We start from the raw sequence: 15692 nt of genomic DNA on the forward strand, positions 1-15692 counted from the left end.
AAATTGAGTTCCAAGTCGTAATTTTCAATCACAACCTGTACTCCCGAGGAGACTATCAAAAAATGAGCTGGTGATTTCAATTCCTTCCAGATGGAAAAATATTGATGTCATCCCTAAGCTTGCCTCTGAGAGAGTCGTTTTGTTCTGCCTAGCCTAACAGGGCAGCAGAGGTAGAGGTGTCAGAGTTGGAAGGAGTCCCTGAGACCAAACAAGCCCTTCTGGAGCTATTTCCTACCTGTCAGGCTTGCACCTCTCGCACTGAGGACAGGGAATGTGCACAGCTGCACTTTCTCAGGGAGTAGAAGATTTGGTTCTATGCTCAACGCCCAACCCCTGTCATCAGCATTAAATTCACATTATATTTTAAGAAGAGAGATTCTTATTAAGCCAGGCTAAATAAAGCCTTTGTGGAAGAACAACTCCCTGCAGGTCCCAGAGGGATGGATGGAATTTGGAGCTTGATGGCCCTGCCACCTCTCTGACGGCAAGGAGTATTCCAACAGAAACAGCAAAGGAGATTCATATCCACCTTGGACAGCATGAGCTTTCCCTAGCAAGAGGATTTCAGAGGTTTTCTTCAAAGTGTCATTTTGGAGGATTAATCTGGAGGAAGAAGAGTTATCTGAGATGAATTTTCAAAATCTCTCTTTGTGTCTAGTAATTAATTGTATAACTGAGATGACTTAAAGGGGCCCACTCATCATCCGTAGATATGTCCACCAAACAGATGGCAAACCCCACATAGTGGACCTAGAGAAAAGCAAAACAGAACACATTTTCCACATAGTAATGCCCTGACCACTGTGAGGACAGCAGCTCCATCTACATAAGATGGTCTCTTACGTGATGCTCATGCATCACGTGATGCTTCCTAACAAATCTGTTGGGTTAGAGGTTGACCAGCCATCTCAGTTTTTTCCAAAACCATGAGGGTTCTTGTGAAGCAAGATTTTAGTTTGAAATCAGGATAGTCCTGGATGAAATGGGAAGAGTTGGTAATGCCATTGAACCCAAGGTCCCTCTGCATCCCAATTCATTGACTAGGAAATTGAAACTCTTTTAAGAATTTAAGAAACTTGCTCCAGACCACATACTATTTAATGGCAGGACTTGAGTTTATATTTTAATCTAACTTTAAAAACAGGACTTTCCTTTCAATGACCTATAATGAGATTGATGATAAATATATTGACAGAGAAAGGTGTCAAAATATTACATAGGTGTTTGCTTGTATTCTTCCACACTGGAAGATGACGTAAAAGAAAGCAGACTTAAAAACCAGGCTAGGATGAGAAAGATTTCCTGAATTTCTTTGGGAAGGAAGCAGAAAGAACTCAGACCATGGAGTATTTCTCACTTTTTAAAGATCACATGGCTCCTGATTATCAAGACTAGTTCTGAAGTAGAGAAAGCAGGCATTCCAGTTTTTCAGTCCTCGTTTATAGGACATGATGACCCTAGGTATATGTGTTGTCCTGATGAATAATTGAACGCTCCTCCTCACCCCCCAAAAGCTCTGATTGGATAATAGAATCACCCATACTAAGAGGCTTGCTACCGCATAGTGGAAGAAAGATATGAGACACTGGCAAGAAAAAGAAGCTTACTCTTTCTGGTGGGAATTATGAGAAGAGATAAATAAATAAAGGCAGGTAAAGGAAGGATCCAGGCAGTGGAGTACTGGAGTCTGCTTTGCTGGCTAGCAAGGTAAAATGCAAATCAGAGCTGCTCTAAGATCTCATCTCACTACAGTCAGAATGGCAGTTATCAAGAATACAAGCAATAATAAATGTTGGAGGGGATGTGGGGGAAAAGGCACACTTATACATTATTGGTGGGACTGCAAATTGGTGCAACCACTCTGGAAGGCAGTGTGGAGATTCCTCAGAAAACTTGGAATGGAACCACCACTGGACTCAACTATCTCACTCCTTAGTCTATACCCAGATGACTTAAAATCAGCATACTATAGTGACACAGCCACATCAATGTTTAAGGCAGTTGAATTCACAAAAACTAAACTGTAGAACCAAACTAGATGACCATCAACAGATGAATGGATAAAGAAACTGTGGTATATATACACAATGGAATGTTACTCCGCATTAAAAGAGAATAAAATTATGGCATTTGCAAGTAAATGGATGCAGTTGGAGAATATCATGCTAAGCGAAGTAAGCCAATCCCAAAAAACTAAAAGCCAAATGTTTTCTCTGATTAGTGGATGCTGATCTAAGATACAGGGAGGGGTGCAGATTGAAAAAATGGAGGAACTTGCGATTGGGCAAAGAGGAGAGTGTGCGAGGGTAATGAGGATAGGAAAAATGGTGGAATGAGATGGGTATGATTACACTGGGTACGTGTGATTGCACGAATGATGTGTCTCTACATTGTGTACAACCAGAGAATTGAAATGTTGTGTTCCATTTGTGTACAATAAATTGAAATGCATTCTGCTGTCGTTCAACTAAGTAAACAAATTTAAAATAAATAAATAAACTAAAATAAATAAATATTCTGAAAATTTCTAAGCAAGTTGTTAAATCTTTAGTAGCTTGAAATGAGCCATGGTGGGAATATTTATGCCACAGAAATAGGCAAAAATTTTAAACCAGGATCTTTTGTTTCATAGGTCTAGGTGACCCACATGCTGCTGGCTGATGAGCACTCATTTGAGCGCTCAGTCCCTCTCTCTCTTTCACCTATGTGCGCGCGCGCGCACACACACACACACACACACACACACACACACACACACACCATGAACTATGAGCTACAATGTCAAGTGCTTTAGAAGCACCTAATTAAGTCAGGTGAATTCCAAGAAGAGAGAGATTCATTCTGGCTTCTCATTCAGGGATCTGGAAAGACACTACCTGCTAGCCTGTTCTTAGACCAACATGGAATACGTTATTTGAATGCAAACCTAGTAATACAGAATAATTAAGCAGAGAAAGGCATATAGATCTAGCTTACTACATCACTTTCTGATGTCCATGGTTGTAGAACTTAAATCTATCTGGAGAATTTGCCAAAGAGGGTCTCAGGTGATACTTAGCAGACAGGAACACCTGGATCAAGGTCAAATATAGAATAAGGTCTTAGCTCAAGTATAGAAAGGTCCAGAATTGCCTGGGATGTTACTATCCCTCAATGGAGCCAAAAAAGCCACTGGCTTTAGCCAATGCCAACAAGGCCAGAGTGAACAGTGAACAAGGATATTGCTATGGGAATAGAGGGAATAAAATAGTAAGCATTTAACATGTATTTTATTTCTCCAGTTTATGGCTATTTTTCTTTCCTGGCTATTGGTTCTGGTGACTTTGGCCCAGCATGAGACACAGACTCAGTACCCTTAAATGTACAGCTTTCTCAGTTTACGTGACTGCCCAGCATCTAATCCCTGTCAAAAATCCCTAATGTTATATCACTGATCTTTCTGCTTCTCTGATCAAACCCTAATTATCATAGAAATTGGTATTGGAAGCTATTTCAGAGAAGCTTAGGGATGAGTTCTTTGAACTGACTTGGATTTTCTGGAATTTAAACTCTGATTAGATTTAAAGGCATTAATTACTCTACTTCCAGTGATGAAAGGGATACTAGTAGTCTATAGCCAGATGAGGCAAAATTTACTTTTATTTTTATCTACCACTTACAAACACATGTGATCAATTGTCAGTAAAAGTCAAGATTTCTTTGTGACAAAGCAACTGTCACTAGACAACATTCTAATAGAAATACAGACATTGAAGTTGGATGGATGATAGAGAATTTGGGAGAAAGAATGATGACTTAAGGGCTTTCAGGTTTCAGCTTACATTTCAGTAGAGAAATATGGGTGGATTCTGAAAAGCTGGGCCCTTAAACCCCTACATTCTTCTGAACGTCTTTGCCAGAAGGAGGCTCCCTTCCCTTCCTATCTGAGGAAATTAATCTCCCCTTGCCTGATTCTTCATCACCTGCTGTGGCAGATCCCAGGGTCCCTTCCTTGCAAAGGACTCCTGAGCTTTTTCAAGATCTACCCTTAGATATTCTCATTGCTTCTAGACCTATGATCAGACTCAGATCTCAGCAGACCTACAGGTTAGCATAAAAAAGGGTGACCATGAGAAGGTGCAATATTTTCAAAAAGAATTACACACTTTTACCCATTTTTATTGACAGAAACTTGGAAAATGTATGGGAATGGATCGTAGGAGTAATGGATAGGGACAGAAATAGGTAAGTTCTAATGCAATGGTAAGGGTATACTACACAGAAATATCAGCTCGAGCAGCTAAGTGTGTTGGGATAGCTCTGACAGTGGTTGGTTCATTGAAATCTAGATGCAAGATGACCTATCCTAAATAAAAATGCCAGAACTTCCTTTGTACACTGTGCAACAACAGTTCTTAAACTGTGGTTTACTGAGCTCTGGACTTATTATATATGTAATAAGTTTGAATTTATTTTCATAAAAATCCCAAAATATTAATTGCCATTTTTCACTGTGTTGATAGTTCAACTGGTGGGGCAAAAGTAATAATGGGTAATGCTGCCAGGGTCTTAGAACCCAGGGTCTAGGCAGCAAATGCTATATTGTACATGTGGTCACTGTAATCTACTCAATAAAAAGAAGAATTCAAGTTTTGTTTAAGAACATTCTGATGGAACAGTAAAAATATTAATATTTTGAATTTCAACACTTGAAGGTACATCTTTTTAATATTCTATGTAGTGAAGTGGAAAGTAACTATAAAACACTTTTGTTGTGTACGTATGTATAATGGTTGTCTTGAGAATTACCATCTTGCTGAAGTTGCCCAGACTGGCTTTGAACTTGCAATCCTTCTGCCTCAGCCACCCAAACTGCTGGGATTACCGGAATGCACCAAAACTTGAACTTCAGAGTGAAAATCAGTAATGGAAAACTTGTGTCTGCCCCTATAAGCTTTGAGCACTTTTTAATTTCTAATATTAAAAAAATATATGAATATTATCCTTGTACAATGTAATTTGTCAACATTTAGATCTGCATAACTCAGGTCATTTTTCAAATGATCAATGCATAAAGTTACAAAACCATAAAAATTTATTCAAAGTTCAAAATAGACCATTGGATTTTAACAAAAAAAAAAATCACTTGATGTCAGCCTGGACAACTTAGCAAGACCCATATCAAAATAAAAAATAAAATAAAATAAGAAGGGCTTGAAATGTAAGGCTTTAATCCCTAATATTGCAAAGAAAAAATGACAGTAAAAATAAAAAAGAATAGATTACCATGAAAGATGGCTCCTCTCAACTATGTCTCTGAAAAGAGTTCAGAGGACATTCCTTTTCCCAGGTCTGTAAGCAATATATTCATGAAGGGAGCCCCAGCATCCTTCACCTTTTCTGTTGCCTTCTAATGAGTTCCCCTGAATTCAGTGTGAATGGATCTAGGAGTTGCAGAGGCCAAGTGACAGAATTAATAACCAAAAACAAGGTGAATCTATTCACTGTCATAGACAATAGAGCAATAAACAGAAGATTCGGAACACAGAAGGCCTGGTGTCAGGTACTTAGTCTGAATATACAATCTACTGAAGTATCACTGAATTCATACATAATAGAGACTTGTGCCCCCTCAATCAATTTCTAAGCTCCAGTCAATTCACAGACCCAGAACTCCTTAAATACAGAGGGACTGAGTCTTCTTGAAGAAATCCTCTTCACACAATGAAGAACATTTATGGTACATCATCTTTCCAGCCTTCCCTCTCTTATAAGAGGCTTATAGAAAATGAAAATTGTGTCATACATAATAAAAACATGTATTACATACTTACATATCCATCTGCCATCTTACCAGAGCCTGTTACACATAATTCACTATTCTGAGCATCAAATTATGAATACCAAAAGTGGTTTCATGTAGTAATCCAGTTCCTGTGACAATTGGATAGGTCCAGAAGTTAATTAAGAATAAAGATCTGTCTCAAGGAATAACCAAAGCTGGGCACTGAGATGAGCTAAATGTTAATTCTCTATGTTCAGGGGAGCAGTTCAAGAAATCTATCTATTCTATGCCTACTTCCTGTCAGGCACTGTGCCAGGGTGCAGAAGAGAACAAGACCTCAAGAGAGCTCTCAGCCCAAATGAAAGCTCCTTTAAAGAGACAGGATGAGAAGGAGCCCTGGGAGCCTTCCCCTCCAGTCATTTTGTCCTTTACCTCGTCCAAATTGAATTGTGACCAAGCTTCTTTTCCAAGATTTTTTTTCACTACTCTTGTTTTTCTTGGAGAAAACGTTTTTTGTCTCAGCAGCAGCAGCTCTCTCGATGGTTGAGTACTTATGCTAATCAGTGACCTGGCACCCGTTTACTGATTCTTTGGTCTGATTATTTATTATTTATATAGTGTGGTGAGTGCAGATGGCATTTTGCAAAGCGTGGAAGTCTAAGAATGAAACCCCAGCCTCGAGGCGTTGACTGTCTGATTTAAACATAAACAAAACCCTGAATAAACAGTGAGACATCTACTTGAGTTGATGTGGCTGGAAAGGAGGAAAAAAACTGGGAGACCAACAGAAGAAATGAGTTTTATGGAGGGATTTGAAGGAGAAAAAAAAAAGGAACATGAAAAATGTGGGTTATTTCAAGAGACATGCAAGAAACTTTACCAAACCAAAGGGTTAAAAAGGAAAAAAAGAACATGGGGGAGAAAGCCCAGGAAAAGAAAGAACTCAATGAGAATTTCTGCTTCAGTCTTTTGGTTGGGGAGTGGGGAGACAGAGACATTTGAATGAAGGAAACCTTCCTGATGATGGATGAAGGTGACAAGATCACAACCAGCATTTGAATTCTGGAGAGGAAAGGGGAAAAAATGGCAATTGGAAGGTAAGGAAATTTGCAGAAAGTCTGTATGGGAAGAGAGAAGAAGGATAGAGATGTCAGAGGATGAGTTTTAACATGGGTCACAGCAGCCAGCCACTTCTGTCAGTTGGGGCACACATACCTGACCTTGACTATTTGGGTTTGGAGATTTCCTTTTGTTGATTCACCCAGAATGATCATAATCTCAATCTCTTAGTCAAACTAATAAAATTCACAAGAAGCAATTGTAGAAATAGGAATTTGGACATATTGACTTAGAGTAGATGTTCAAGGTTGAAATAAACTGGGTAGAAAAGGCCAACCAGGCAAACACTAAGCATAGAGTTAGGATAATATATCCGATAAAACAAAATTCAAGGCAAAGAATATTTTTGGAGATAAAGAGAGACATTTTCTAATAAGGGACTCACTTTATCAGGAAGATACAATAATAAATGAGTATGCATCTAATAAAAAAGCTTCAAAATACATAAAGCAAAATAGACAGAATTAAAGGGAAAAATAGATAAGTCCACAGTCACAGTTAGAGATGTTAACACACTTTCTCAGCAAATAACAGAACTAGACAAAAAATTAGTCAAGAGAGATAATTTAAATAGCATATTAACCATTCTGGCCTAATTAATATATTAAAACATTTTACCAAACATTAATTAATATATTAAAATTAATATATTAAAACACTTTACCAAACATTAACAGAATACGTGATCTTTTCTAAAATGGATGATACTTTGACTCCAAAATGTGGAGTTTGCCAAAATAAATTATGCCCACAAAGTGAGCATTTCAATGTTTTTCCAAATCATAGGTCCTTGTATCAAAATATTTCAATTTGCCTTTTTTTTTCCTTTTAGTAATGATTCTAGATTCCTAAGCAAGGCCTGGGAAACATTCTATTCTATCATACCTACATATTTTCCTCAAGGCTGAATTATTTTGAGATACTATAATGCCAACGTTAACTTTACTGCTATAAACAGAGAAAATTCATTTTATAATGACTTTCTCTCACACTAGCACAAAATATTCTGTACCTCAGGCCTAAAAGACCTAAGTTTTGTCTTCCTCCTCCAGTACAACTTCCTAGCTGTACAACCTCAGACATGTAACCTCTTTAAGTCTGACTCAGTTTTCTGAGCTCTAACTCTCAGCGCTATAGTGAAGTTCAACTGAAAGGCTATCTGAAATCTTTTTATAATATATGAATTACTATGCAGTGTCATGGAAGCAATTGGTTCTGTTTTTGTTTTGTTTTGTTTTTTCTTTTTTGCTAAAATGTGCCCTGTAATCCTGAGAAAAGGGGGTTGAGGCAGGAATCCTGTTTCTGCCTTGAATACAAGCAAGTCAAACCTAATATGGGTAAAAGTTGTATAATGTGAAAACAAAGGTTGATGGGTTCAGTCTGAAGTAAATTGTGAGAATCTCAACTTTCATACTTTAGGGCAGATTATAAAGGTTTAAAGGGTGCCTTTAAAAGTCTGTGCAAACCAGACATGGTGGAGCACAGCTCAGAAGCTTAAGAGGCTAAGGCAGGAGGATCTCAAGTTTGAGGGCAGCCTCAACAACCTAGTGAGACCCTGTCTCAAAATAATAAATAAAAACAACAGATGATGTAGCTCAGTGGTAGAGCACCCCTGGATTCAATCTGCAGTACCAAAAATAAATAGATTTTTTTAAAAAGTAAATTTTGCACAAGAAGAAGACAAGGAGAAAAGGCTGGGCGTGAAAGTGAAAATGAACTGTTGGAAATTTTATTGAAGAACATGTTGGATGACGTTGCTCTAACAGCAGGGTAGGTGGATTTCTGTCTAGGAATTATGGATTCAAGTCCTCATTCTACCATGCTGAGTTACCTTGCACTAGAGATTTAATATCTCTAAACCTGTTTCCCCATCTGGAAGCTGAAGGTAATAATAGACATCGCCCACCACCATCCTGAGGCTGAATTAATGTTTGTAAATGCTGTGAGCCATTGGGAAGGACCAGGATTTTGTGAATACAGCATACTATTTAGAAGAGTGAAAGAGCACCCTGAGAGAAGGTTGGAGCTGCTCCCTGTAGGAACCCTTTTATGAGAGTTCTCTTTTTGTCTTATAAGTCAGGAGATGACTAATCCCACAGGCTAATCTCTACCCACAATGTCCTCCGGACACACACTCTTCTCCTAAGGAGAATGTTGGTATTCTGTCCTTCAGATTTCCTCATCAGTGTACATTCTTCCCCAGAAGCATGACCATGAATGACCATGGCTGTGGTTTTGTGAGCAGCTGGCTGTGGGCCCAGCAGGCAGATGTTCTTGATCCCCTGCTCCACCTTGGGCCTCATGTAAATCACAGAGCTGTTCCACTTCCTCATTTGCACCACTGGGATAAAAATGCCACTCTCTGGGAGGTCAAGTGAAAATTAATTAGCTGCCTTTTCTTTAAGTTCTTCTCCATTGATATTTCAGCACTCCGCAGTCATTCGTTGGACACTTCCAGACATTATTTCTATTCCATGACTCAATGCTCAATGGAAATGAATATGAAAGAACCCGGGAAGTTTTAATCCAAAGTTTGGGGATTCTGAGATGTTTCCAAAGTTTTGTATTTAAAAAAGGTCTTAAGAAACCTTTGCCAAATCTCTTGGCCCCTTTCAATTATGTGTTTCATTAAGAATACCCAAAAATATGTGGGGTTTTTTTTCCTATTTCTTTCTTTGTTACTATTGCTCTCTGAATCTCTCTTGCTTTCACTCCTTTTTCATTTTTTTCTCAATTTCTCTCATGTCCCTAATGTGCAGTGAACTTGTAAAAATGAAGTTCAGCAGAGGTGTAATAAAGGTAGTCACCTCCCAACCTCAACCTCCAGGCAAGTGAAATTCTTTCAAATGCTCCTGGATCACACTCGTTGAGCGCCCTCCTCCCCCTGCCTCTTTCCCATTGGGTCACTAACAAGTTACAATGTTTTTCTCTTGCCTCCCGTCCCCCTTGTTCTGGGGTTTTGTTCTCTTCTTCCTCCGCTGTCCTTGCTTACTCCATCCAGAGGCTAGATTTGCCCCGCTACCTCCACTCTTCTCGCCTCCCCCACCCCCAGCAGCCAGAAAGGCTGAAATGTCAAAAGATGCGCCGGTTGCCTCCAACAAAAGCGCAGATCAGCTCTGAAAGGGGATAAATATGATAGGGGGCACAATAATACCAGGGCGCACTTGTTAACTACGAGCATCCAGCAGGAGTTGGGGGCAGGGAGGGAGGGAAATGTGGAGAATAGAAGCTGCCTGGGCAGGAGCCCCTGGGGGAGAGCGGAGGGGGGTCCTCCAGGCAGCCACCATCAATTATATGGGCTGGTTTTGTTTTGTTTTGTGAGGTCTGAACCGAGGCTCAGCTGATAGGGCAGGGGGGTGGGAAGGGGGTGAATAAGGGATTTTACCCAAACCAGTGACTCTGAATGGAGGTCTTGGGCTCCGCTGAGGGGCCTCAGCAGTAAGAGCTTGAAAAGAGGGTCTTTGGGCTGTGAGAGGGAAAGGGGGTGGGGGCTGGGAGAACATTTTGAGGTGGGAGGGGTAGGGGGAAGGGAGAGAATAGCACAATAATGGGAAAAAGGAGGCCAGCTTCTGAGCTCTCGTTTCTCACAATGTGTCCCATGTGGTTCTCTTTATCTCTGCCTTTCAGGAGTCAATAGAGGGAGCTTTTTTATTTTCAACTCTAAGTATACAGCCGTCCCACCTCCCCAACACGCTCACACACACACACACACACACACACACACACTTAAGTGTGGGACAGTGACCAAGACATTAGAAATGTCTGAAAGTTACTTTCTCAGAGCAGATTTGCTGGATTTTCCCGCAGGATGTTCTCTTCATACCACTCCTGGCCCTTCCTCTCTGCCTCTCTTCCTAGCCTCTAATCCCTCCTTGTTCTGTTGTGCACCCCCACCTCCCTCCTTCCAGGGTGCCTGGGGAACCCAAGAGAGGCTGAAGCTGAGGGAGTGTGACTCTTTGGGGAAGGATAGGAGTTGCCTCGTGACAGGTGAAGCTGAGATCCATAGCGGGGCAATGAAAGTGATGTGCAGCCAAGAAAAGTGGAAGTTAAGATCAGAGCAAGCTGAGGCCTGAACTTTAAATTGTGTTAGTGTCCACAAAAGAATAAATGAAAAGAAAGTGTTGTGTGGTGTTGTTGTTGTTTTCATAGTGAACTTCTCTGTAATGTAAAGTCCCTGACTGGACAAATCTCTTTCAGTTTGTTCCTAAGTCTGTGATTGAAGCAGTCACAGTCTCTGAACTTACTCAGCTCACAGAAAATAATTTGTCCATGTCTCTAAAACATTGTCATGTATTCCCACAGGGTGCCTGAGTCTGAATAGGTACTACATTCTTAACCAAGGGTGGAAGCTTTTAAAAACACATTCCAGGCCTCACCTCTTCAAGATTCTAATTTAGTAGCTCTGAATGGGTTCAGAATGTGTGTGTGTGTGTGTGTGTGTGTGCGCGCGCGCGCATGTGTAAGAGAGAGAAAGAGACACAGAGACAGAGATGGATCTTGATGCACATGGCCATTTGAAATTCCCTTTAGTGGACTGTAGCAGCATTAGTCAAATAATAGTCACTAATCCAGAGCTGGGCGAATGGTTCATTACTTGAGACAGATCTATCTCTGTTTCCAACCACTGTGGCTGGATAAAAGAAAAATCCCTCATTGTCAAGAAGTGAAGAGGAAGGTAAGAGAAACTGAAAATAACAACAAGCAATTGCTCAGTTCCAAGCACTTGTCCTGCAAGGATCATTGCCCCTGTGGAGGGGGAAATGAAACAGTTCTCCCAAATGACTTGTCCAGGTCACACACCTGGTAGGTGGCAGAGCCAGAACTTCTCTGAGGTTGAATGATTTGAACAGGAGAGAGTCCCAGGCCAGAGCAGACCCTCCCTTGTCACAGGAAGGCTTCTTTGGTTGCTCCTGTGCTCCATGTCAGTGGGTTATGGGGTGTCTCAGACTGTTGCCTTCTCATCAAGGAGTCCAAACGTCCCTCTACCTCCCCAAATCATCTTCCTACTAATCGAGTTTGCTCTACTGAGCAAAGTGTCCCATGTAGGACAGAAGGAAAATGTGTATTGCTTTCACATCTGACACCAGGCAGGTAGTACCTGAAGCTTTCAGGTCTTCCGCATATAAAAAATCACAATGAACTTCTCCTTGGCTCCATGTCCAGTCTCTTGAGGTGCAGCTTGTGTGACTTGGCTGTGAGGACCGGGGAGGATGGAAAGGTATTGAGTGAGGGGACAGGCTCCCGTCCTGTCATCCTGGTAGCTTCTCAACAGGCTCTGCTCCAGCCGTCTAGTCACAGTATTTACATCCTATCTCTGCTGCATGAAGCAGATGCTCTCACAGGGCTCAAGGGGGCTCCTCCCAGGCTCACTAAGTTCTTTGAAGCTCTCTGGGGGCAGGAAGTCTGTAATTCTCTACCCCCAACATGCTCAAGCCCCACACTGCTGTGGTGCTCAGGGAGAGCCTGTTCTTCAGTGAATGCACAAGTGCCTTTTAAATTGGGATGCTTGGGGTTGAAACAGTCTCTTGGTTGTTCCTGGTCACCTTTCTTAATCATCCCCCTCTTTTCATGAGATGCCGTAGTGTCTGGATTCTCCCCTTGAGGTGTACTGGTCCCATGTGGACTCCAAGGACAGCTGCTCTGAGCTGCCTTCCCAAGCACCTGGCATTCTGTTGCTGCTTATTGTGTTGGTGCCCATCTCTGAGTTTTGCCCACTATCCACTGTCTTTGGGTCTGTGTTATGTTGACTTGGCCCATTCATGCTCATCTCAACTGTCATTTAGCAATACTTTCTGTTTTCGTTTTTCTGATTTCCTAAAACTATGGGCAGTCCAAACATCTCCACGCTTCCATACTTACCTCCGGTGTCTGTCAAATTTTTCCTAAAGGAAAGTCCACAAGTTCCAAATGTGTTATGACTTGCCTGCTCCTTGATCTCTTGTCACATGGTTTCTACCTTTGCACTATATGGTCCACACTGGGAAAATCCCCCATGGTTGGGAAGAGCCTGTCCTTGATCTCATTTTGCATGGTTTGTCTGCAGCCTTTGGTGCTATGGGCACTGACGGGCAGGTCCTACACTCTGTCTTCCTTTTATTTCTCCACAGGCCTCTGCTTATTCTGCTCCTGCTATTTCCCCATCCAGCCCTCCCCTATGGGCATTTCCCAGACTCCACTTCGGTGCAGTTTTCCTCTGACAAGACCTTCACCCCATGGCCTTAGTTAGGACCACCTCTAAGTAGGGGTGCTCTTCCAGTGGTCTACTGGATTTTTCCACATGTCTGTCTTAATCTTAATTAAGTTTAAAATATCTCAAATTGAATTTATTTCCCCCATAACCATTCATTTTCATTCACTAACTTCAAGCCTATGATCTCTGTCCAACTATTGATCATAATATCCCACCAGTCATAAAAGTCTATGATTCCTTTAGATCTGCTTTATACTCCATTTCTTTTAGTTTCCTTTGCCACCATCCTAATTTTGGCCTTTATCCCCCATATATGGGCTATTGAAACTAATCTCTTCAAATGTTTTTGTTAAAATGTTCTTTTCTACTTAAATATTCAATGTTCTGCATTATTTACAGAATCAAGTTCGACCTTTGCCAGATATTCAAGACCTTCCTTAATCTAATCTCAATTTTGTCATTCCCACCATTTCTCCTTCTATCAGATTATCCTCAAATAAATGAAACTTTAAAGAAAGAAAACTTGTTCTTAAAAGCTCCAAAACACTTTGTGTTCTCCAATATCTACACAATATTTGATGTCCTTCCGCCCACCTGCTATACTCATTCCTCTTATTCTCATCTCGGCTGGCCTAATCTTCCTTCAAATTCCAATTCAAATCCTACCATTCAGAAAATGGTCTTTGGCCATCTCAGTTGAAATTAATCTCTTCTTCCCATAAATTCCATTTAATTCCCATAAACTTCTGGAAGTTTATGAAGTTATTAATATTAAATTTTTATGTTGAATTATTTAGTTTTTGCTTGTTATCTTCCCATCGAGATTGCTTCCTTCTTTTGGATCTGGACCCCCAACAACTGCCTAGCTCAGGTTTAGTAAATTCTACCTACCATCCTCTTCTGGGATTCCCTGGATTTACAAATGTAAGTTGCCTCTGTAAGTTGAATTCCAGACCTGCATGATCACGAGCACAAACACCTGTGGCAAGACTAACTATGAGCAGATGTAGATATCCTAGTGTACTTCCTTCCAAACAAAACCTTATATATTGTCCACCTGTGTGTCTTAATCTGACTGTGCTGCTATAACAGAGTACCTAAGACTGGGTAATTTATGATGAACCGAAATTTGTTGGCTCATGGTTCTGAGAGCTGGGAAGCCCAATATAGAGGTGCTAGCATCTGGCGGGACCCTTCTTGTGTCTTGACTTAAAAGAAAACATTACATAAGGCAAAGGGAGAGAAGGCTAAACTTGGTCTTTTCATAGTTACATTAATCCTACCCGTGAGTGAGGCAGAGCCCTCATAGCCTAATCACCTCTTAAAAGTTTCACCTCCTAATACTGTCACAGTGACAAACTTCAACATGAATTTTGGAGGGAATAAGCATTCCAGTCACAGCACTGTAAAATCACACTTATCTCACCTCATCATATTTCGCCTTTTCTTTAGCAGATGAGGAAAGGAGAAGCAAGGTAGACAGCAAGTACATTCTTTTCAAAGTAACCTCATTTATCATACAATGACTAATGGTGAAGTAGCTTCACTGTGGAAAGGAGAGGAGAGGAGAGAAGAAGGGAGGGGAGGGGAGGGGAGGGGAAACATTGCAAGGGGTTTTGATTCAAGTGTGTGGAAAAAATAGAAATTTACAGTGGACAAACAGCTTTAGTGTATCTACGACACAGTTAACTTATTATTTCACAGCACCTCCTAATAAGAAAGTTACCAGAATCACAGATAGAAATACAGTGTTTTTTCTTTTCTGTAGAACCAAAATATGTATTAATGAAGCTTTCACTTCATTTATGCAGGCTATAGATCATCCATCTCTACAGTGCTGGCTGTGCTTCTGGCCAAGCTGGTGAAGAGATGTCATATTCAGTGTGTTGTGGACCAGTGGACCAACATCAGTATATTGTAGACTATGGCATCATCTGGGAGCTTGTTGCTCACCCAGGCTTGTTGGAGAATCCCAGGATCCTCTTCAGAATCAGCATTTTAATAAGATTGTCAGGTAAACTCCATGCGTTAAAGTTTGAAAAGCACTGAAGTAAGACAAATTGAGGAAGAAGACAGAAAGCATTCAAAATTCACCTCAGAGGGCATAAATGTGAAGCTTGATGATTCTGGAGGCATCTTGAGGCAGTACGTGAGTGGTGATGGGTTGACAATATAAAGTAGTAACAGTTTGCAGACTCGAGTCCTGCTCTGGGTAGAGTCTTACCAATTATTCCACAGGCTGCAAGGGGCAGAAAATGTGACTGCAACCTTATCCTTGGGCTCAAGAGTCACTTCCACGACCCAGGTCTTCACCACATTGCCCTCTTTCTGGGCCTCCTGCCTTCCCTCAGATGCTGGATGAGACAGACAGAGAGTCTCCCTGCTCCTGCCTGTGGGAGACACCTGCACAAGGCTGGGCTCCAGGAGAGGAAGGACCTTGAACTATGAAGAATCCAGGCATGAATTGCCAAAAACTGTCCTTCCCTGGTGTCTCATCTTCTGCTACCTTTACCCTGTCATCTTTCTCAAACCCTTTTGGAGGAATATGATCACTCAAAGCATTGTATTCATTATTTCCTAATAGCATCTCTTGTCTTCTTCTTAGGCTTTTTCTAAGTG

At 41.0% G+C, this 15692-nt stretch overlaps 1 protein-coding gene across 2 annotated transcripts in view; it reads left to right on the forward strand.

The window, feature by feature from the left end:
• Positions 1-10890, forward strand: part of LOC308653948 (uncharacterized protein) — a 33820-nt gene extending 22930 nt beyond the window's left edge. For both annotated transcript variants that reach the window (XR_014023143.1, XR_014023144.1), the window contains exon 5: positions 10792-10890. The gene's annotated coding sequence lies outside the window, so the exon portion shown is untranslated. The remainder of the gene's footprint in view (positions 1-10791) is intronic.
• Positions 10891-15692: the final 4802 nt, after the last annotated feature.

Source organism: Spermophilus citellus, assembly GCF_964194105.1.
Source record: "Spermophilus citellus genome assembly, chromosome: 7".
Lineage (NCBI taxonomy): Eukaryota > Metazoa > Chordata > Mammalia > Rodentia > Sciuridae > Spermophilus > Spermophilus citellus.